This window comes from Bufo bufo, chromosome 1 (genome assembly GCF_905171765.1).
Source record: "Bufo bufo chromosome 1, aBufBuf1.1, whole genome shotgun sequence".
Lineage (NCBI taxonomy): Eukaryota > Metazoa > Chordata > Amphibia > Anura > Bufonidae > Bufo > Bufo bufo.
The window spans coordinates 377403134-377428176 of record NC_053389.1 but is presented as its reverse complement, the minus strand read 5'-3'; the positions used below and the strand labels follow the sequence as shown (position 1 = coordinate 377428176).

Genomic DNA, 25043 nt, shown 5'->3' with positions numbered 1-25043 from the left:
TTCAGGGATCTGCTGTGAAAATTCCAAATGTGAACGTACATGGACTTCATATGCCGTATCATTCAGAGTAGGCTTGCTCTCTGTCACATCTGGGGGGTTCCTTGCTCATCTAATTAGCCCCGAGTGCCTAATTTGGCCATTTATTGAGGCTATTACCGAAATATTTACTAGTGTCTGGATCATGGCCTCAAATAAGTTGCGCCAGATGTACACTCACACACGTGAACACAAATAAAGTTGACATTTACACATCTCTGTATTTTCCATTAAAAAAAACACCTTTCAACTGAAAGCTAATTTGTGACGTGTTATATTAAGAGATTTATAATTTTAGGATTACAGTTTGTATAAGGGGACAGATAGCTAATTCCCAGTTGATTGACGCACATGCAGCAGTGAATGTAAGCATGTGTGGTATGTATGAGCTCCTCACATCTTAGTGTGTTTACAGAGATATATAAATTTTGGTAAAATGACAGACTACATCTTTTAGTTTTTGCCTCCACATTTTAACAGCCATGTGCATTTGATTTTCATTCCATTGGATGTAGGAGACACTGCTTTAAAATGTTGGTGAAGTTTGGGGCTACATTACATATACATTACAGTGTCACTGCTATAATTTTGTAGAGCTGCAAATATAGAAATATAGATTTTTGGCATTGTTAAAATAAACACAAATAGTGTTTTAAATTTTTAATAGTGAATTGGTATACTGCTGAATACTAATACAGAATGATCTGTGTCAATGTGACAGGCTGATGTTCGTGCAGATGAACCATATTTTCTGCAGATTTTGCACTGCACATCTGCAGAAATTTACCATACAATACAAATTGGTTTAAAAAAGAATCTGTATGAAAATCACAGCTTGCTTATTCTTGTAAAGAAATTTCAGGTTAGATTCCAATCTTTGCAGTGATTTGCATTTCACTAAGGTAATATCCATGGTGAATCAGTGACACAATCCACAAGTAAAGATCTAGATGTTGCTGCGGATTTGCCACAGAAATCTGTAGTGTTTTTCCTCCATATAGTGTGCCCTTTTAGCACGCTGAGTGAACAAATAGTCCTGGTGTTCTCAGACCCCCAATGTTATTCAGACCTCTGCTCAGAGCACCAATCAGACCCCCAATGTTAATCAGACCTCAGTTCAGACCCCCAAGAGGGCCTCAGATCAGACCCCTAGTGTTAACTAGACCTCAGCTTAGACGCACAAAGACCTCACATCAGACCTCCAGTGTTAAATCGGACCCCCAAACAGACCTCAGATCAGAACCCCAATGTTAATTAGACCAGATGCCACCACCACTCCTGACATCTAGCACTCTTCCTGCCGTGTTGTGCTGTGAACTGATGTTGCACAGAGTGAGGTCACAGACTGCACCCATGTCCTCACGCTGTGTGCAGATCACAGCATGCGTCGCTTCCAGGAGAAGACCAGGGAGTGGTGAGTACATTGCCAGCACAAGGAGTGCAGTATTCACTGCTCCCTAGCTCTATTGTACTAATGAGAGCTTCCATATTCACCCTATAAGACGCACTAACATTTTTGAACACTTTTTGGCGCACACACCATATAGGTATAAGAAACATAAATTACATTTATACAGGGGTGGACTGGCCACAGGGAAATTATCCAGTAGGACGATGCATAGGGGGGGGTCACCCCAGCCCTCCTCATGGCCACTGGCCAGGTACTTAACGAATTGATGCTTCCAGCATTAATTAATACAAGGAGCATCAGGTATTTATGTACCTGGCCAACGGCCGCAGGTCTCCTCTTGAACTCAAAGGTATCACCGTCCTCAGGACGGTGATGCAGTTGAATACTGTGGTGAGAGTGGCAATATTTTGTGTTGCACCGTGGTATTTAGTTCTGCTGGGGGGATATTTTGTGCTGCAGTACCATACTGCAGCCCCCGCCTACTTCTGTTGTCCACGCCTACTTGTGTTGGCCCAGCCTACGTGCATTTATTAAGGGGAAAGGTAGGGAAGACTAGAGGAACAAAGTTTAACCCTGCAGGCAGTGGTTATTAATATTATTTAGCATTAGAGCAGTGTAACGCCAGCATATACCGCCGCACAGCAACTATTCCCTGAGTGAGCAAGCAAAGACACCTCAGCGGAGCTACCATAGAGGCCATAGAACATGTGCATTAGTCAAACTGCAGTAAACTTTTAAAGTAGCAGAACGACAAAGGCAAAATGGTCAGAGAAATAGCGCAAACCCTCCTGTGATCCCTAGAGAGAGAAGAGACGCATGGTGGGAGGCCAAAGTCCAGAGCTAGAGTGCCTGCACCGCTATCCACAGAGAGACCACGTACTGCAGCCAGCTAGTTTCCCGCCACTAGGCCCAAGGTCTGCAGCATCGTATTCAAGCCAGCGCATCGCAAGTCAGCACAAAGAATCGCAAGTTAGCACAGAACATTGCAAGCAGCGTATCCAAGCCAGCGCATCGCAAGCATCACAAGCATCGCAAGTCTGAGCATCGCATCATATCAAGAAAAGACACGTCTCCCTTAAGATTGACATTTGTTCCTTCTCTTCAGAATAAGGTCAGAGCTTTCCTTTTATTACTTATCATTGCATATAGGCTTTGGCATAAAGAGACATTTTTGTGTTCAGATAAAGACTTTAAAGTAAAACAAAGGACAGTTTGTATTACACGGACTTTATTGCATTTAAAGTGAAAGTAATTTATTGCCTGCATTTATCGCTGTTGCATTTAAAGTGAAAGTCATTTATTTCTGCATTTGTCAATATTGCATTTAAAGTGAAAGGACTCTTAATATTTGTATTGATTTGTCAGTACTGCATTTAAAGTAAAATGTCTGAGCCTAGTATTACCATGCCACTTTTAGAGGATACAAAGATAGATAGAGTAGAAGTTGAAGAGCAAGGGAACCTCTCTGAGGTAGAAGATTATTTTGCAGCATTAGTCTTGCCTCAAACAAATATAGCCCGAGCAGAAAACCGACCCCAAAGATGCTGGAAAATTTGGAGCAAGAAGCAGCATTAAAAGGAAAAAAGTTCTCCAGAATGTATGAGAAGTGGAAATCATACATTAAAGACATTCGTAGAAAGCTAAAGCAAGAAAGTATAAAAAGGAACTTGATTGATATGGTAGAGACATTAGAAGAATCTGAATCTGCGGTCACTTACAACACCTTCCCAGGATATTGTAAGGAACATGGACAAATGTACTGCGGTCACTAAAGATTTAGTAAAGCTCATGAGAGAACTATCATCTGCAGCAAACTATGATGAAGTTAAAGGGACACTGACAGGCGAAATCAGCATATATAGTTAGATATATCACATTACAGGTCTTATAGAGTCTTTTAAAAGGATATAACTATCCCCCCTGTCCACCTTATAAAGAGCGAAATATAAAGTTTTATAACCTGCTTCTCCGTTCAGCAATCTGCCCAAGGGGTGGCGTTTCATGTGAAAATGCGCCCAGCCAGCCTGCCCAACTGCCGTTCTTAAGCCCCGCCCAGCTCATCATTATTCACTTCGCTGGGCGGCGGCTAGAACTCTCCCCAGTCCCGATCCTGCGCATGGGCAATTCAATCCTCCGGGCATCGTTCATGCCCAATCTTCTGCGCCTGCGTCCCGCCGTGCCGTCGGACACACTCTAATTAACCCCTTATATGATGTGAGTGAGCAGCGCTCTGAAGCGCTGCTCTGAACAGTGCATGGCTGAGGTTGCAGCTGCCTCGAAGACGCAGGCTGGTGTGTGTACGCAGGCGCGATCTAACGGCACGGCGGGGTGCAGGCGCAGAAGATTGGGCATGAACGATGCCGGGAGGATTGAATTTCGCAGGATCGGGACTGGGGAGAGTTCTAGCTGCCGCCCAGCGAAGTGAATAATGATGAGCTGGGCGGGGCTTAAGAACGGCAGTTGGGAAGGCTGGCTGGGCGCATTTTTACATGAAACGCCGCCCCTTGGGCAGATTGCTGAACGGAGAAGCAGGTTATAAAACTTTATATTTCGCTCTTTATAAGGTGGACAGGGGGGATAGTTATATGCTTTTAAAAGACTCTATAAGACCTGTAATGTGATATATCTAACTATATATGCTGATTTCGCCTGTCAGTGTCCCTTTAAAGCAAGAAGTAGAATGAACAAGCTTTTTATGAGAGACTATGCTAGGTCCTTAGGGGGAACCACAATCTCACGCGTGACTTCCTTCGCTAGCAGAAGTGCCACCCACATATCAGAGTCCTCAAATACTTCAGCCAAAAGAAAGGAATTAGCTAAACAACTTGCTGTCAAGAAAGCAGAAATTGAGATGGAAGCTTTCCATTGAGGCGCAGCGTCAACTGATGGCTGAAAAGCAAACTGAAAAGGATGTACAACGCCATCAAATGGATGCTGAATTGAAAAGTATGGAAAGGCAGAAAGAAGTTAAGGTCATAGAAGCCGGACTCAGAGTACATGAGGAGGATATGAGTCAGAGTAGTCATAGGTTCAAATCTGTAAGTGAAGAAAAAGACTCCTACTTTCCTTCATATGCCCAGGAAAATGGAAGGAAATCTCCAGCATGTAGTGAAGAAATAAGTTATTATTCTTCCATCCCTGCTCATAAAAACAAAGAGAGACCTAGTCCATGTTAGGAAAAAGGTGTGTGAATTTACCCTCTATCTCTACCGGAAAAGATGAAGAAAAGGACTCACCTAATTCAGAACTAAGTGAGAAAATAGAACCGGATGATTCTATTTCTAGATGCCACGGCAATGCTCAGGAGAATGTTACAACCCTTGTCCCAGCAAGACCACAGAGAACAGTCCTAGCTAGACTTCCTGTTCCGGAACCTACTGTATTTTCAGGAGACATACTTAAGTTCATAGAGTGGAAGGCAGGTTTTGAGATGATCATTGAGCATCATTGCTTCAGTCCAGTTGACAAGTTATTCTACCTTCAGAGATATGTTGGTGGAGAAGCCAAGGAAGTTCTTGAAGGTAACTTCAATAGAAAGGACGAAGAAGCCTACAAGCAAACTTGGGAAAAATTGAATGCAAGATATGGTCATCCTTTCTTAGTACAAAGAGCCTTTAGAGAGAAACTGAATAACTGGCCTAAAATAGGTCCTAAAGAACACTTCAGACTCCAACATGTAGCAATGCCATCCCACATGTTCACGGACTGGAAGTACTGAACGACTATCTAGAAAACCACAGGATGCTAACTAAGCTACCCGAAGAAGTTGGCTTCTAGATGGAATCGCTATGTGACTAAAAACAGTTAGATCTAGGCAAGAACTTCCCAAGTTATAAAGAGTTCTCTGAGTTCATCAATGAGGAAGCACGGATAGCATGTAATCCAGTAACATCATCTTACGTCTTAAAATCCTTAGAAGAAAGGCCTGCAAGAGAGATAAGTCGTGCAAGAGCAATTAGCTTTGCAACCAACACAGCAGCTAAAGGTCCAGATACCTACGAGAGCAAGTCCAAAGTCACTACTGGGATCAGTAGAGAGACAGAACCGACAAATCTTCAGACTACCTTCAAGTGTATGTTCTGTGGAGAGAACCACTCCATACATAAGTGCCAACAATTGAAGAAGTCCCAAGAAGAAAATAAAAAAAATTGTGCTGGATAACCAACTGTGTTTCAGATGCCTAAGAAAAGGCCATGGAGTGTAAGAAAAAGGCCACATGCAGTGTTTGCAAAGGACGCCATCCTACACCACTACATGAAGAACGTCCAAAGAAAGATAAATCCTCAATACTTAAAGATACTAAGGAAGAAAAAAAAGTATCGGTATTCTCAGAGTTAGGAAAGGAGATAGCAATGGCACATCATTGGTTGTACCAGTGTGCATATTAAATCCTAAAAGGAGGAACAAGAAGGTATACGCCTATGCGCTACTGGATTCCCAGAGTGATGTCACCTTCATTGATCAAGAAATCTGCAAGAAATTACAAGTGGCTACAGAACCAGTAACGCTCAAACTCACCACAATGACGGGGAGAGACACATTAGTGAACAGTCAAAGGACTGAGAGTTAGAGGACTTCATTCAAACTGCACATTATATCTACTTCCAGCTTACACAAAAGACGATATACTTCTAGATCGAGATCGCATACCTACCTGTGAAACAGCCAATGAATGGGAGCACCTATCTGTCATATCTTATGAAATGTCCCCACTGAAGGAGTTTGGTTTTGGACTGTTGACAGGTTACGATTGTCCCGAAGCCTTGGTACCACGAAAGGTAATCACAGGAGGAAAGGGATAACCCTACACTGTTCAAACTGATCTAGGATGAGATGTTGGAGGAAAACAGCAGATCGCAAACTCAAGACAGGTTACAGGATTGTGTCATCAAATATCTGTCCGAGTTACCAACTGTAAGTCCAGCAACAGTAATCAAGATCCTTGAATCAGACTTTGCAGACATAAGTTCTAAAGAAAAGAGTGTATCTCAAGAAGACATAAAGTTCGTACACACTCTAGAAGAAAGTATTCAGCAGAATCAACAAGGTCATCTTGAAATGTCCTTACCTTTTAGAGAACTACCTCGTCTGCCAAATAACAGAAATCTTGCCCTAGCAAGATTTAAATGGTTGAAGAAAAAGATGGGAAGAGATCCCAAATTCAAGCAGGATTATTTGAAATTCATGGAAGGCATCCTCAAAGAAGGTCATGCAGAGAAAGTTAATAATCACCCTAAAGAAGAAGTGTGGTACATCCCACATCAAGGTGTTTACAACTGAAAGAAACAAGATAAGATTAGAGTAGTATTTGAATTCTCAACAAAGTACAATGGTGTTGCATTGAATGATCATCTACTAAAAGGACCAGATCTGGGGCGTGGCTTAGGGATCGACCGATTATCGGTTTGGCCGATATTATCGGCCGATATTGAGGATTTTGAACGTTATCGGTATCGGCATCTATTTTGCCGATATACCGATAACATATTGGGAACACAGAACGCGCTGCTCTCAGCGCTCTCTGTGTTCCCTCAGCAGCACAGGGGAGAAGGAAGCAGTGTCTCCCTCCCCCTGTGCTGCTGCTGCCGCCAATTAGAGGAGAGAGGACAAGAGGAGGGGCGGGGCTGTGGCCACCGCTCCACCAATGAAGATAAGTCTTTCATTAATTCATATACAGGAGGCGGGAGCTGGCTGCAGAATCACATAGCCGGCTCCCGACCTCTATGAGCGATAGCTGCGATCCGCGGTAGTTAACTCCTCAGGTGCCGCGGATCGCAGCTACCACTCATAGAGGTCGGGAGCCGGCTATGTGATTCTACAGCCAGCTCCCGCCTCCTGTATATGAATGATTGAGAGACTTATCTTCATTGGTGGCGCAGTGCGCCCCCCCCAAGCCCCCCAGTATTAATCATTGGTGGCGCAGTGCGCCCCCCACCCCCACCCTAATCCCGGCCAATAGTAAAAACATTGGTGGCGCAGTGCAACCCCCCCCCCCCCCCACCTAGTATTACTCATTGGTGGCAGTGGCCACAGGATCCCCTCTCCCTTGCTCCTCCGATCGGAGCCCCAGCTGTGTAATCCTGGGGCTCCGATCGGTTACCATGGCAGCCAGGACGCTATTGAAGCCCTGGCTGCCATGGTAAGCTCCATGCTGCTGTGTGCACTATGCACAGAGCAGCAGGGACAGTGTGAGCTCCTATTCACCCTGATAGAGATCTATCAGGGGGAATAGGACAAGGGTTCTAGTCCCTAAGGGGGCTAAAAGTTAGTAAAAAAAAAACACAAAAATATTAAGTATAAATGAAAAAGATTTATAAAAAAAAATACACATTAACAATAAACAAAAAAAATACACATTAACAATAAACATATTAATTTTCAGCAGATTTGTGTAGGAATTATTTTTTTTCTCAAAAATGAAAATTCCCAGAATATCGGTATGAATTATCGGCTATCGGCCTGAAAGTTCACAAATTATCGGTATCGGCCCTAAAAAATCAATATCGGTCGATCCCTAGCGTGGCTAGCAGCCGGCATGAACGGTCGCACCTGATCTGAGCTCCGGCTCCCAACTATAATCCTGAGCAATCCTGAGTGCCATTGCAGCCTATCAAACTGATCTACAGGTGTACAGCAGGTTGATCCTTCACAGCAACCGGAGATGGGTCCCAGTAAAGCCCAAGCTGCTGCAGACCGGCTGAAAGAGTTCGCGCGCCAAGAAAATCAAAATGGCGCCGCGACAGCAGGCACACCTCGCACGCAGCATACCCGTGGCCAGGCGGCGCAGCAAGCGGCTGCTGAGGAACCTGAGGCGGCTGAACTCTCTCCGAAAGAGGCACATGAGCAGCTGATGTCGGCGATATTAGTTTGCCAAACCTCCCTCACCACAAAGATAGAGGAGGTACGTGTGGATGTGGGCCTCCTCAGGCACGATGTCCAGCAACTCGGAGAAAGAGTGCGAGGGACAGAGGAGAGGATCTCTGAGCTGGAGGACCTCACTCGCCCCATACCTGCTAAAATACAGGCCCTGGAAGGTTCCGTCTCCTTATGGCAGCAGAAATGCGATGACTTGGAGAACAGGGCCAGGAGAAATAACGTGCGCATTCTGGGCCTACCTGAGAGAGCAGAGGGACGCGATCCTGCAGCATTTCTTGAGGCCTGGTTTAGGTCAACTTTTCCCGAGGCTTCTTTCTCTATGGCATATGCAGTGGAGCGGGCCCACAGGGTTCCGGCTCGACCACCACCTCCAGGGGCACCACCCAGGCCGCTCCTAGCTCGCATGTTAAATTGGAAGGACCGTGACATAATCCTCACTCAAGCAAGAAAGATGCAAACCGTCATGCATGAAAACGCCAAGGCATCTTTGTTCCCTGATTTCTCCGCCGAGCTCCAGAAGAAACGGGCGACTTTTGTGGTCATCAAAAAGAGACTCAGGGACATGAACTTGCCATATTCCATGGCCTACCCCGCCAGGTTGAGAGTTGTGGATGGAGAGAAATCACATTTCTTCACGGATCCCAAAGAAGCGGATGAATGGGCCGCAAGAAAATCGCGGAGACTACCGCCACCTCCTTGAAGTATATTAATGAGTCAGCAATTCAGCTTTATTTCTGTTCAGGCCCCTATTGATCAGGCCGCATTGTTGATGACGACGCAGCCTTAAAATATGCACCGGACACCGGTTTGACATTGTGCTTTCAGCGTGAGTTTTGCTGTTCATAATGCACACAGAAGGTTAGCTGCAGGCACGACTTATATCGTGCAGAGGGAGCTGGTCGGATACCGGCATATTCTTTTTACACCTAGTAATATGCTGGTCCCTGACTACTCAGCCACAGAGAAATTATTAAACAGTGTAACAGGGCACTCAAGAAATCCTGACCATGTGGTACAATTTAATATCTTTATTACTATTGTGAATAATGTTGCTCAAACCAGTCAATTGTAATAATCAATGGATGAATCAATAAAATATTTGATATCATTGAATAAAATATTTGATAATATTGAATAAAAATAATCGATTTACACAAGGGCTCAGAACAATATAGTGCAAATATCGACAATCATAAAATAAAATCTCAAATTCAATTGTTCAGTCCAAATTTGGTATAAACATCTAGGTATTGGTGCAGTCCAATCGAATATTGTTATGTCCCACTTCTCATTACAGCAGCGTCCCGCTGAACATGAAGTAGATAGCGGCGTCCCGCTATAAAATTACTTGCAAGTAAGATTTACCTTATATCAACCGAAGGTTCTCCAGACTTTAGACTTTGGATCCTCTCCTCTCCTCAGAAGTGTCTATGACACAATGTATCAAGAGGTTTACCTAGACGACTCTGTGTTTCTGTTGAATTTAACTGCCAAGTCCACCAGATCTCAATCTGTTGGTGGAAAAACTGCAGTGATGTTTGTAGCAGAGATATTCCGTCAAAGGAGGCTTCCAAGTGTAGTCTGTAAGTCGGTCGGTTTAGGGTACTTTGTTCCTTCAATATACAGATGGGGGGTGTAGCACCAGACGCGTTTCGGGGTCCAAGTTATTGCCCCTTCCTCAGTGGTATGCAGCACCCCTATCAATACCCCTCTTATATACTGTGTCTTCTATGGACTCATTTGACACACCCTTGAACATCAGATTCAGTTTGTTCAATCAACCCAGGTGACCAAAATTGCTGTTTGGACTTACTCTCAAAATAACAGTTTTTGAAGTAGTGTTTTCTAATACTTAGCAATATGCTATATTCATATAATTACACCTACTGATATAACTTAAGCTTATCTTTCTCCTAGACATTTTTGTTGCGGTTTCCATGCTTTTTTCGTTTTTTGTTCTTTCCCATTCAGCAAGCACTTAATATATAATTTATACATAAATATTATTCAAAATTGCTGTTTGGACTTGCTCTCAAAATGACAGTCCTTGAAGTAGTGTTTTTTAATACTTAGCAATATACTATATTCATATAATTACACCTACTGATATATCTTAAGCTTATCTTTCTCCTAGACCAAAAAACGCATGGTCACCCCATGCGTTTTTGATGCGGTTTCCATGCGTTTTTCCGTTTTTATTTATTATTATTTTATTTTATTTTTTTCCTTTCAGCAAGCACTTAATATATAGTTTATACATAAATATTAATCATAAATAGTAATAATAAGTGAGGGGCACAAGTTTACACATAAAACATTGTATAGACTCCAGTAATAAATATTCTTACAAGTTTTAAAATGATGAAGGAGATAAGATGGGATAAAAAACAAAATAAAATAAAATAAAATCTGTAATAGATTGATGTATTTAGATGGAGACCCATGTGTAGAGAAGAAACCGAACATAATAAATAAATATGCGGTTAGTTATCGACTCATGGGTCCCCATTATACTCATAAAAATCCAAAAAGTTCAAATTCTGCATTAAGACCCTTGGGTACCCAAGGGTCTTAATGCAGAATTCGAACTTTTTGGATTTTTATGAGTATAATGGGGACCCATGAGTCGATAACTAACCGCATATTTATTTATTATGTTCGGTTTCTTCTCTACACATGGGTCTCCATCTAAATACATCAATCTATTACAGATTTTATTTTATTTTGTTTTTGTTTTTTATCCAATCTTATCTCCTTCATCATTTTAAAATTTGTAAGAATATTTATTACTGGAGTCTATACAATGTTTTATGTGTAAACTTGTGCCCCTCACTTATTATTACTATTTATGATTAATATTTATGTATAAACTATATATTAAGTGCTTGCTGAAAGGGAAAAAAAAATAAAAAAAAATTAATAAATAAAAACGGAAAAACGCATGGAAACCGCATCAAAAACGCATGGTGTGACCATGCGTTTTTTGGTCTAGGAGAAAGATAAGCTTAAGATATATCAGTAGGTGTAATTATATGAATATAGTATATTGCTAAGTATTAAAAAACACTACTTCAAGGACTGTCATTTTGAGAGCAAGTCCAAACAGCAATTTTGAATAATATTTATGTATAAATTATATATTAAGTGCTTGCTGAATGGGAAAGAACAAAAAACGAAAAAAGCATGGAAACCGCAACAAAAATGTCTAGGAGAAAGATAAGCTTAAGTTATATCAGTAGGTGTAATTATATGAATATAGCATATTGCTAAGTATTAGAAAACACTACTTCAAAAACTGTTATTTTGAGAGTAAGTCCAAACAGCAATTTTGGTCACCTGGGTTGATTGAACAAACTGAATCTGATGTTCAAGGGTGTGTCAAATGAGTCCATAGAAGACACAGTATATAAGAGGGGTATTGATAGGGGTGCTGCATACCACTGAGGAAGGGGCAATAACTTGGACCCCGAAACGCGTCTGGTGCTACACCCCCCATCTGTATATTGAAGGAACAAAGTACCCCAAACCGACCGACTTACAGACTACACTTGGAAGCCTCCTTTGACGGAATATCTCTGCTACAAACATCACTGCAGTTTTTCCACCAACAGATTGAGATCTGGTGGACTTGGCAGTTAAATTCAACAGAAACACAGAGTCGTCTAGGTAAACCTCTTGATACATTGTGTCATAGACACTTCTGAGGAGAGGAGAGGATCCAAAGTCTAAAGTCTGGAGAACCTTCGGTTGATATAAGGTAAATCTTACTTGCAAGTAATTTTATAGCGGGACGCCGCTATCTACTTCATGTTCAGCGGGACGCTGCTGTAATGAGAAGTGGGACATAACAATATTCAATTGGACTGCACCAATACCCAGATGTTTATACCAAATTTGGACTGAACAATTGAATTTGAGATTTTATTTTATGATTGTTGATATTTGCACTATATTGTTCTGAGCCCTTGTGTAAATCGATTATTTTTATTCAATATTATCAAATATTTTATTCAATGATATCAAATATTTTATTGATTCATCCATTGATTATTACAATTGACTGGTTTGAGCAACATTATTCACAATAGTAATAAAGATATTAAATTGTACCACATGGTCAGGATTTCTTGAGTGCCCTGTTACACTGTTTAATATTTACCTTTTGCATTGAGTGAGTGGTCTCAATACACAGGTGCACCGATTTGGGGTCCATTTATTCGTGTGCGACATCTTATTTAATTTTTGACAGAGAAATTATTACCTGATTTCTGGCATTATACTATGTATGTTAATGTTAATTCACAGCATAGTCGGTTCAGATTTAAATGTTTGTATTATGTTTTGGCACTGTATTGTATAACAATGTATATGGGCAGCAGCGTATGTGTATTAGGGATGATGAGGAGACGCAGACACTGGAGAATTCAGAAAGAGAATAACCTTATGCATAGATCACTGATATTGATAAAATGGCTGCCATAGTGTTAATGTCCTGGAATGTGAGGGGATTGGGGGACCCGGGCAAAAGAATATCTGTCTTTGCACATGTCCGTAGATATAACCCACACATAATTAGCTTGCAAGAGACCCATCTCACAGCCGAAACGGCAGCTAGATTACTGAAGCCCTGGGTACAATGGTCTGGTCATTCGTTTGGTACTTCTCACTCTAAGGGAGTGTCGCTAGTAATTAACCGCTCCATTAGATGGGAACCACACGCAGTTGAGACTGACACAGAAGGCAGGTATATTTTTGTGCATGCATATGTGAATAATATTCCGTTTGTGATTATGAGCATTTACTGTCCCCCTCCTGCAAATATGTCAATCCTTCAAACCGCAGCCACCTTTGCAGCTCAATACCCGCATGCTGGGCTGTTATGCGTAGGGGATCTAAACATGGTCATGAACCCGCGGATAGACCGCCTCCACGCTAATCCTGCACCCCCGACTCATAGCCCGCCCAGCTTAATGGCGGCCTGGATCGAGGAGATGGGATGGTTGGACTTATGGAGGGAAAAACACCCGGACTCCATAGAGTACTCCTGTTTTACTCCCTCTTCAGGTGCAATGTCTAGAATTGACTATATGTTTGGTACCCCTGATGTATGTTTGGAACTGTCGGAAATCTCATATGGCCCCCAGAGTGTTTCTGATCATGCGCCACTGATGGCGAGGTTCAATGACACGCAGGAAAGTAGGTCTAACGTTAGGACGAGAATACACCCATTCTGGCTTACCCTCCTAAAAGAACAGGATAGGATCCCTGACCAATTACAAATGTTTTTAGAAGTACAGGACGCAGATACGAACCCCCTGCTATTATGGGATACAGTGAAGGCTTATCTTAGAGGCTGTCTTAAATCATCCATCTCCTTTATTAAGAGAGACACCAGGAAGAAAGAGGACTCTCTCAATACATGTGTTAGGGAGGCTGAGCAAGGTTTGTGCTAGATCCCTCTGAAGCAAATCGACAGGACTGGATGCAGAAAGGCAGGATGTATTTAGTTCATCTACATGAAAAAAGCAATCGTAAATTATTCTTTTACAAACAGGCTTTTGAGGTGGGAGATAAGGCAGGGCGAGGACTGCCGCATATTGTCCATAAGAATTCATCAGCTCCACCAGTTCTGAGAATACGGGCCCCAAACGGTGAGATTCGGGATTCTGTATCAGATATTTTATCAAACTTTGCTGACTTCTATCAGAACTTATATTATACAAAGGTGGAGTACTTGGAACTAGAACTTGAGCACTATCTAAATGAAATAGAACATCCAACTTTATCAATGGAGGACAGCAATAGGTTAGAGGAAGATATAACCGTAGAAGAGATACAGGAGGCTATAGGCGACCTGGCAAATGGGAAAGCCCCTGGCCCAGATGGCCTACCCTTAGAGATATACTCCAAATATGTAGATATACTAGTACCTCAACTTAAAGTGATGTATCAGGAGGCCTGGCGGACTGGCAAACTACCAGACTCCCTTTATGAAGCAACCATAGTTGTACTTCTGAAGCCGGATAAGGACCCTTTAGACTGTGCATCCTATCGGCCGATATCTTTGTTAAACCTAGATTACAAGATTCTGGCAAAGATCTACGCCAATAGGTTGAACAAGATTATTACTAGCATTATACACAGTGATCAAACTGGGTTTATGCCTGGACGCTCGACCTCTAATAATATTCGTAAGGACTCAGGTCATAGCCCAGATTGGAACCCACCATGACAGACATTGGGCCCTGGCCTCACTAGACACAGCTAAAGCTTTTGACTCACTGGAGTTGCCGTATTTGATGAAAGTCATGGGAAAGTTCGGCTTTGGGCCTAGATTTATGCAATGGATCCGGATACTATATAAAAGCCCTAGAGCCAACATCCTGGTAAATGGTACGACTTTAGCTTACTTTAATTTGCAGAGAGGTACGAGGCAGGGATGTCCCCTCTCCCCCCTCTTGTTTGCAATTGCCATTGAACACCTGGCCATTCGTATTCGGCAAGATCAAATATACTCAGGAGTTGAGATGGGCGGTAGGGAAGACAGAGTAGGCCTGTATGCAGATGATCTCATACTGTTCATTAAAGGGTTTCTATCACTTCGTTTCACCTATTTAGCTTTCAGACACTAGCGATCCGCTAGTGTCTGCTTTATCTAACCATCCTAATATAAGATCTTATTGTCCTGCCGTTTAGCTAAAAAAATAACTTATATAGATATGCAAATGAGCCTCTAGGTGCTATAGGGGCGTGATTAGCACCTAGAGGCTCCGTCTACCTTAACAAACTGCCGCCGCCCAGCGCGTCCCTCCAGCCCGCCCATCTCCTCCGGAATGCGATGCTCCTCGTATTCGGTGCATGCGCAGTGAATGTCTGATCGCTTCCCTGCTCAGACATCTCCACTGCGCCTGTTCCTCGGAGCACTATGACGTCATCGGCGCAGGCGCAGTGGAGATGTCTGAGCAGGGAAGCGATCAGACATTCACTGCGCATGCGCCGAATACGAGGAGCATCGCATTCCGGAGGAGATGGGCGGGCTGGAGGGACGCGCTGGGCGGCGGCAGTTTGTTAAGGTAGACGGAGCCTCTAGGTGCTAATCACGCCCCCATAGCACCTAGAGGCTCATTTGCATATCTATATAAGTTATTTTTTTAGCTAAACGGCTGCCCAATAAACAGTTATATTAGGATGGTTAGATAAAGCAGACACTAGCGGATCGCTAGTGTCTGAAAGCTAAATAGGTGAAACGAAGTGATAGAAACCCTTTAAAAGAATGGATATCTCCCTACCGCGGGCGATCACTGTTATAGAATTGTTTGGGAAATTTTCCGGACTACATATCAATTGGTCCAAGTCAGCACTAATGCCACTATGGAGCTCTGACTGGCCCAATGTCTGTCATAATCTTAAGATAGTAGACCACTTTAAATACTTGGGGATTTATATTACTAGAGAGCCAAGAGAGGCCTATACCAAAAATATCGCCCCATTAGAATCTATTTTTTCGAACAAATTCAAAATTTGGAGAACACTGCCTATATCTGTCATGGGAAGAATCAATTTGATAAAGATGATCCTCTTACCCAAGGGGTTATACTTGATGGAACATGCCTGTACTCCAATACCTCTGAGCTTTTTTGACCGCCTTCACTCATTAATGGTACAGTTCATTTGGGGCAGGGCTAGACATAAACTCGCCTTAAACACTCTGCAGCGCTCTAAATTACAGGGCGGTGCAGCGCTACCAGACTTCCATTTATACTTTCTTGCAGGACAGTTTAGGTGAATAGGAAATGCCCTGAGAAATTTCAGAAAGTGTGGGGTTTATGGTGTGAATCTAACCTAACTACCTCATCCAGCTCTGCGGTCTCTATAGATTTCTGAAACGTTACAGTAATAAATCCTACACGTTTATCATGATTCTAATAGCTTAAACTTATTGTTACGGGTGTATGCATCTCATGTAAAGTGAATTTAAAGCAACTAAATCTGTTGTATTGTATTTTAATGTACTTATATCAGAAAAAGTCAACCTGCTTGTTACTGTATGCTGTATAAGAATATTTTGTGTGCATATGTTTGTACCATGAAAGTGCCTTGTTACTCTTTTTTTTTTTTTTTAACTCGTTTTATTGAAAAAGGACCAGATCTTACAAACACTCTGCCTGGAGTACTCTGTAGATTCAGAAAGTATCCTGTAGCGGTCATGTGTGACGTTTAAAACATGTTCCACCAGTTTCATGTGAAGAATGAAGATAGAGACTTCCTGAGGTTCCTATGGTGGGAGAACGGAGATACAGATACAGAGCCAGAAGAATAGAGAATGAAAGTACACTTGTTTGGAGCAGCATCATCTCCAGGTTGCACCAATTATGGTATGAAGTACCTAGCTAATCAGAATGAAAAGGATTACCCATCAGCAGAAAATTTTCTCAAGAAAAACTTTTATGTAGATGATGGTCTTATAAGTCTAGAGTCTACAGAATCTGTAATAAAACTAGTGAAAGAAATCCAAGAGTTATGCGCAAGAGGAAACATTCGCCTTCACAAATTCATCTGAAACAGAGAGGTACTGGAATCCATCAGGGACTCTGAATGTGCAGCAACAACGATGAATGTAGATCTCAATTATGATCATCTTCCCGTTCAGCACGTACTTGGATTGGGATGGAATGTAGAGAACGACAAGTTCTTCTTTGAAGTATCTATTGAAGAGAAAGTTGTAACTAGACGAACCATTCTTTCCGCAGTGGCTTCTATATTTGATCTATTGGGATTCTTGGCCCCAGTAATCCTCAGAGTAAAATAAATACTTCAAGAATTATGCAGACAGAAGTTGGAATAGGATGAGCCCATGCCTGAAAATTTGAGGCCAAGGTGGGAGAGTTGGATAAGAGACTTGCAAAACTTGAGAGAAGTTCGAATACCCAGATGTTTTGTACCTCATGATTTCAAAGAGTACAAGAAAATAGAACTTCATCATATTTCAGATGCCAGTAGTTATGGTTATGTTCAGTGCTCCTACATCAGAGTAATAGGAGAAAAAAAGATACACTGTGCCCTGGTTATGGGGAAGGCCAAAGTTGCACCTACCATTCAGACAATACCAAGACTTGATCTGACAGCAGCCATAGTTTCAGCATCAGTAAGCAAGTTTCTGAGAGAAGAATTGGAATTGAAAATAGATGAAGAATATTTTTGGACAGACTCAAAAGTTGTCCTAGGATACATAAATAACGAAGCTCGAAGATTCCATATCTTTGTCGCCAACAGTGTTGAGAAAATTCGGGAAATAACAAATCCGGAACATTGGCATCACATTGACACAAAGTATAACCCAGCAGATCATGCTTCAAGAGGCCTAAATGTAACTGAATTGAATAATTCAAATTGGTTCACAGGTCCAGAGTTCCTTTGGGAACAGAATTGTCTAAGGGTGATCCAGAAGTAAAAGTTGTACAAACATTGAGCACTGCTGCCAAGTGTCAAGATGACATACTTGAAAGACTAGCCAAATGTTCAAAATAGAATACAGTAGATACAAAGACTCCAGCCGAAATTGTATAAAGTGCAATTTTCGTTTTATTAAGTACACAGTGGTGGTTGCTACGGCAAGGTCAGTGACGTTTCGGCACATCCGTGCCTTCATCAGACTAGTGCCGCTTGAGGTACCGACAATAACAGGTAGGACGCAGTATAAAGATAAACATGCGGTTGTACCGCAGACAGGAAAAAGGGCGCCCTTTTTCCTGTCTGCGGTACAACCGCATGTATATCTTTATACTGCTTCCTACCTGTTATCGTCGGTACCTCAAGCGGCACTAGTCTGATGAAGGCACGGATGTGCCGAAACGTCACTGACCTTGCCGTAGCAACCACCACTGTGTACTTAATAAAACGAAAATTGCACTTTATACAATTTCGGCTGGAGTCTTTGTATCTACTATTGACAGGGGTGGGAACCCTACACCAGCAACAAATCCACCGTGTGCTACAAGGGCTCTGCTTGTAATTATTCAAAATAGAATACAGTCATAAATGTAGTAACTCGAATTCAACGTTTGGCAAAGGGAATCAGAGAGAAGGAATTGTTGAATGTAGAAGAAAGAATGAAAGCTGAACAACATAAGACTCATTCAAGAGATTCTACAGTGAAGAGTTGAAGAGATTTTGTCAAGAACCTAAAAGGCTTCCAAACAACCACCCATTGTACAAGCTTAAGGGATACTGGAAAATGCATTGTTACCTAGCAGAGTGAAGCATCCAGCAATTCTACCCAAAAACTCTACCTTCCCAAGACTGATTATTGATCACTACCACAGCATATCCTGGCATCAAGGAAGAAGCTTTACCCAATGCTGTTTGAGAGAAGGTGGTTACTGGATTGTGAAAGGAAGCAAAGTTATAGCAAAGTATATAAGTAAATGTGTAGTCTGCAGAAAGGCACGTAGACCTACAGAAGAACAAAGAATGGCAGATTGTGTAAACCCATCACCACCATTTCTTTATAGCAGAATGGATTGTTTTGGCCCATTCATAACCAAACAGAACCACAAGGAGTACAAGAGATATGGACTAATATTTACAAGTCTAAGCTCCAGAGCAATTCACCTGGAAATGTTAGATGATATGTCAACTGACGCATTTATCAACGCCTTAAGATGTTTCATAGCCATTAGAGGTACCGTCAGAGAGCTTAGATCTGACCAAGGATCTAATTTTGTCTGAGCAAAGAATGAATTGAAGAAAGCACTAAAACAGATAGATTGATAAAGAAAAAGTAACTGAGTATTTGTTAGAGAAACAGTGTGATTTTCACATGAATGCCCCGCATGCAAGCCATACTGGAGGAGAAACTGAGAAATGTGTTAAAGGGTTTCTGTCACCCCGCAAAACTCATTTTTTATTTTTTTTGGATAGTTAGATTCCTCATAATGCGATATAGGAGAATATAATGCTCTTACTTACTTTCATGCGGCCGATTCTTTATAAAACAAACTTTTATAATATGTAAATGAGGGCTCTACCAGCAAGTAGGGCGTCTACTTGCTGGTAGCTGCTGCAGAAATCCGCCCCCTCGCCGTGTTGATTGACAGGGCCAGCCGTGATCTCCTCCTCCGGCCGGCCCTGTCAGTAATTCAAAAATCGAGCGCCTCGCGTCATTCGGCGAAGGCGCTCTGAGATGAGGAGGCTCGTCTCCTCAGCACTCCCTCAGTGCGCCTGCGCCGATGACGTCTTCTCTTTCGGTGATGTCATCGGCGCAGGCGCACTGAGGGAGTGCTGAGGATACGAGCCTCCTCATCTCAGAGCGCCTGCGCCGAATGACGCGAGGCGCGCGATTTTTGAATTACTGACAGGGCCGGCCGGAGGAGGAGATCACGGCTAGCCCTGTCAATCAACACGGCGAGGGGGCGGATTTCTGCAGCAGCTACCAGCAAGTAGACGCCCTACTTGCTGGTAGAGCCCTCATTTACATATTATAAAAGTTCGTTTTATAAAGAATCGGCCGCATGAAAGTAAGTAAGAGCATTATATTCTCCTATATCGCACTATGAGGAATCTAACTATCCAAAAAAAAAAAAATGATTTTTGCGGGGTGACAGAAACCCTTTAAGTTCAGTGTTGAAAAAGAACGCCGGAAGAATAGATGATGCTTAACTTAGGACCCTATTCTATGAAGTAATGTCTATTGTTAACAGTCATCCACTTACAGTTGATAACATCAACGATCCAACAAGTTTGGACCCTTTAACTCCCAACCATCTACTTCACCTTAAGTCAGATTACATACAGCCACCACCTGGCAAGTTCACCAAAGAGGATGTATATGCTAAAAGGAAATGGCGAAGAGTTCAATATCTGTCAGAACAGTTTTGAAATAGATAGAGTACTTGGCCAATCTTATGCTAAGAAGTAAATGGCAAACACCCAGAAGAAATGTCCAAGTTGGTGACAGTGGTAGTGAAAGAAGATTTACCTAGAAGTCAATGGTAATTGGCCAAAGTTCTAGAAGTTCAAAAGGATGAAGACAAACTAGTAAGAAGAGTGTTGTTACAAATAGACTCAAAATTTTACAAAAAAGGAAAACGTCTCACTACTCCACTCAGGTTGGAACGTCCTATACAGAAGTTAGTAGTTCTACTTGAGTGTGATAAAAGACACTTGAGAGGCGAGAACCGGATGGAAAATTCCTCAAATTCATGTTCAAGTCCTACCACTGAGAACATAGAATTATAGATAATTTTGGTGGGAGTGTAGCGGGCCAGCTAAGACCTGTCCTAGGTTGCTAGTATAGCTTATATGTGTATACAGCTAGACCTGCCAATAGCTTTAATACAGTTCCTATGTGTATGTGTTAAAGACAAAAGCAGAGTTATTTACTGGGACATCATTTTTTGGATGTCATATAACTGTTATAGTTTGTGTTCACAGAAGCAGAAAAAGATAATATGCCTTTAAGATTCATTTTGCAATGTAAGGTAAGCTCAGTGACATAGCAGAAACAACAGAATGCATAGTGTTAATCTGTTGTTGCTGGGCATAAGTCACAGGTAGCTTCTCACACAGCCTGTCTGGGAATTCCCCTGGCAGGAGCTGCTAGAATTATTATTCACCAGAGACAGGAGCTGAAGAGACATTCACTCCACTGAGAGCTGTGTTTTTATGGGAACAAGAGGCCAAAATAGTTCCACCAATTGCAAATACAAATTGCATACACACTGCGAACTGCTCATACCAGATCATAAGCAATTGTATACTGCAAACCAAGTTCAGCAAGCAGAACTATTAGTTAGACCTCAGATATACCTCTCAGAGAGATCATAAAGTGCTTAAATAACTTAAAGTGAGAGTACAGATACTAAAGAGAGAAATATATCCATCATTTTATGTTGAATGACAAGATTGAACAGTTGAACCACCATCTTATGCATACCGCTATTTTGTGATATCTTTTCAACACGTGTTATGTACATGGGCTATCTGCTGCAGAGGCGACAGTGTTATATATGAAGAAAAGTTGAAGTTAATAAAGAAGTTATTTCAAGCATTTGGTGTGCTCTTTAAACCTACTGTTTCCATAGAACGGCGCTAGAGGAATTACAGAGTAATAGACAGTCTGGTTAGACTAAAAGTCAGAGATATCAAAATTCTTCTAATGCCACAGCGCAAAAGGCACTTCATAGTGCTGCGCTTGCCACAACATGTTTCAGTCATGAATCCAGTTTTCAGAAAGCCTTGGTGGTTTCCCTCATTGATATTACTTCCTCATTTCTCAGATTACTGATTAGCCGAGATAAAGCCATTAATGCTGAAAACAGATTGATTTGAAGTATAGCAGTGTGTGCACTTGGAATAGCAGCACGCATCACTACACAAATGTATCCAGGTTTAGCCACATGCTTTTCTGTAATGACAGTAAGTTCTGATTATGGATCAGGAGCAGAAATAGACTGACTACTGTATGTACAGTGCAGGAGTTACTATTTTCTTCCGCTGTCTTCTCCAGTCTCATATGAATGCATGTATGTGTGGATCTGTTCATTATAGCTGCTCATATTTCACATTCTCTTATAATCTCCACTGTAATTTTGGGTTTTGATTTAGTAGAGGCTAATTAGCATATTATTAAAGTTCATTCAAAGGCTTCAGGCAGTGAGATGGCACTAATATAGTTATGTTCAGTTGACATTAGCACATCGCTAATGTCAGCCAGCTTAATACCCATTTTTCAGGTGACAGAAACCCTTTAAGGCTGTGACCCAACCAGAACCCATATCTATACATATAACCAGAGTTTCAATTTACCTTGCAATCCATTTGTCTGGCTCCTCTGTGAGAGAGTATTATGGCGCCTGATCTTCCCTCACAAAACTACAATACCCACAATCCCTAGTTTCCCTGCTGTGAGTTTGTGCTTGTTCATGAGTGCTGATGTTTACTGATTGGCTGCTGAATATTCCAGTCTGGTCACACCCCCTCTACTCTACACACTGAACATGTTCGACCTAACAAAGGCTCAGAACTACAAGTCGATGTCTGTGGCAGGTGCAGCACTATGAAGTGCCTTTTGCGCTGTGGCATTAGAAGAATTTTGATATCTCTGACTTTTAGTCTAACCAGACTGTCTATTACTCTAATTCCTCTAGTGTCGTTCTATGGAAACAGTAGGTTTAAAGAGCACACCAAATGCTTCAAATAACTTCTTTATTAACTTCAACTTTTCTTCATATATAACACTGCCGCCTCCGCAGCAGATATTCCATGTACAAAACACGTGTTGAATAAAGTATCATAAAATGGCGGTATGTATAAGATGGTGGTTCAACTATTCAATCTTGTCATTCAACATAAAATGGTGGATATATTTCTCTCTTGAGTAGCTGTACTCTCACTTTAAGTTATTTAAGCACTTTATGATCTCTCTGGTATATCTGAGGTCTAACTAATAGTTCACTTGCAGTATGCAGTTAGCAGTGACTATTTGCAGATTGGTTGAGTATGATCTGGTATGGTTGTAATTGGTGGAACTGTAAGTAAACTCATCTATATCTAGTTCAGTATACAGTTCTAAACACACACTAACAATATGAACATTATATAACTGTTTTAACAACATATTTTGGCCTCTTGTTCCCATAAAAACACAGCTCTCACTGGAGTGAATGTCTCTTCAGCTCCTGTCTCTGGTGAATAATGATTCTAGCAGCTCCTGCCAGACAGGCTCTGTGTGAGGCTGGCTGTGATTGGTGAAAACTCTTTCTGTGTGAGAAGCTGGCTGTGATTGGTCTAGACAACAGATTAACACTATGCTTTCTGTTGTTTCTGCTGTGTCACTGAGCTTACCTTTCATTACAAAATGAATCTTAAAAGGCATATTATCTTTTTCTGCTTCTGTGAACACAAAACTATAAGTTATATGACATCCAAAACATGATGTCACAGTAAAGAATTCTGCTTTTGTCTTTAACACATAAACATAGGAACTGTATTAAGGCTATTGGCAGGTCTAGCTGTATACACATATAAGCTATACTAGCAACCTACGACAGGTCTTAGCTGGCCAGCTACAATGCCATGGTAATTTATGAGGAAACCGTGGGTAGCAGAGGAAGAAAACAATTTTTATAACTAATGAACGGTAAATATGTGAAATTGAAATTATATTAGGTAATTATTCATGATGAATTACTCTAAAACATAAAAGTTATATATATGGTAACCGGAATACCCCTTTAAAACTATTGCAGTCCACAATACGGGCATGGCTGTGCAACAGTCGTGTGCATGAGGCCTTAAACGGTTTTCTCTGAAACATGTATGTTTGAATCCATGGAGCCTGTCAGGTTTTCATGCAGCCTATGGTTCAGGTAGCATGAAGCTCCTGACCATTTCCCTTCAGGCTGTGTAATATATACGTTAAAATTTTTCTTAAAATTAATTTTCTTGGACTTTCTGTGATATGTGCCTAAATACCACGTGAATAGCATGGAGTGTTTTATAGGATACTAGCGGAAGGACCTGGCTTTGCACGGGTATATTTCATCTATTTCATTTAATGTTAGTGTGTGTCGTTAAAAGATATCGACAGTATCCCCCATAACAGTGACCTCTACAGCACCCTGCCCAGCACTGACCCCCCCCCACAGTGCCCCGCCACTTTAAAATGGGACCTCCACAGCAGCCCATCCCCTTAACTTTGACCTTCACAGCAGTTCTCTCCTTTAACAGTGAGTTTTACAGCACCCCACTCCCTTGACAGTGACCTCCTCAGGGGCCCGCCCCCTTAACAGTGACCTCCACAGTATCCCGCTGCCTTAACAGTGACCTCCACAGTGTCTGCCCCTTTAACAGTGACCTCCACAGCGCCCTGCCCCTTTCATGCTAGGTCTACATGACGACATGTGTCGCACAACATTTTGTCTCAACAATTTTTATAATGATAGTCTATGGTGTAGCACCGTGACATGTGAAATGCTGCGACTGTGACACGACAGTTGCAAAAAATCCATCCAAGATGGATTTTTCTGTGACTGTCTCATCACAGTCGCAGCATGTCACATGTCGCAGTGCAACACCATATATAACCTACATAGAAAAATGCCAGACCGCTGGTCTGTGCAGGAGATAAAAAAGCAACATCGCTGGAGGAGACATACAGTGGACGGAGTCCCTATCCTTAAACATGATTAATCAATTTGCATGCATAAAATCATACATTGTAGGAAACAGGACAATTACCCATACAGAGTCTCCTCCAGGATGGCGCCAACCTGGAGGAGACTCTGTATGGGTAATTGTCCTGTTTCCTACAATGTATGATTTTATGCATGCAAATTGATTAATCATGTTTAAGGATAGGGACTCCGTCCACTGTATGTCTCCTCCAGCGATGTTGCTTTTTTATCTCCTGCACTGATTCTTTTAATCATGTATGTTGTTAAATTATAATGTGATTTTGTAATAAAGAATTAATTAGTACCAGCGGTCTGGCATTTTTCTATGTAGGTTATATATACAGTATATGTATTTTACTGCCAAAGGCTAGGGCAATACTTGAATGAGGTTCATTCTATGGTTGAGGTATATATTTCGGTTAGTGCAACACCATAGACTATCATTATAAAAATTGTCACTCGCCATTGGTGCGACATCAATGTCGCTCGACACATATAGCAGTGTAGTTGTGCCCTATGTGTCGTGCAACTTATTGTCGTGTAGC

The 25043-nt window shown here is 41.8% G+C and overlaps 1 protein-coding gene across 1 annotated transcript in view; it reads left to right on the top strand.

Moving 5' to 3' along the window:
• LOC120977268 (solute carrier family 22 member 5-like) overlaps positions 1 to 25043 on the top strand; it is a 402654-nt gene that overhangs the window by 130772 nt on the left and 246839 nt on the right. The window lies entirely within an intron of this gene.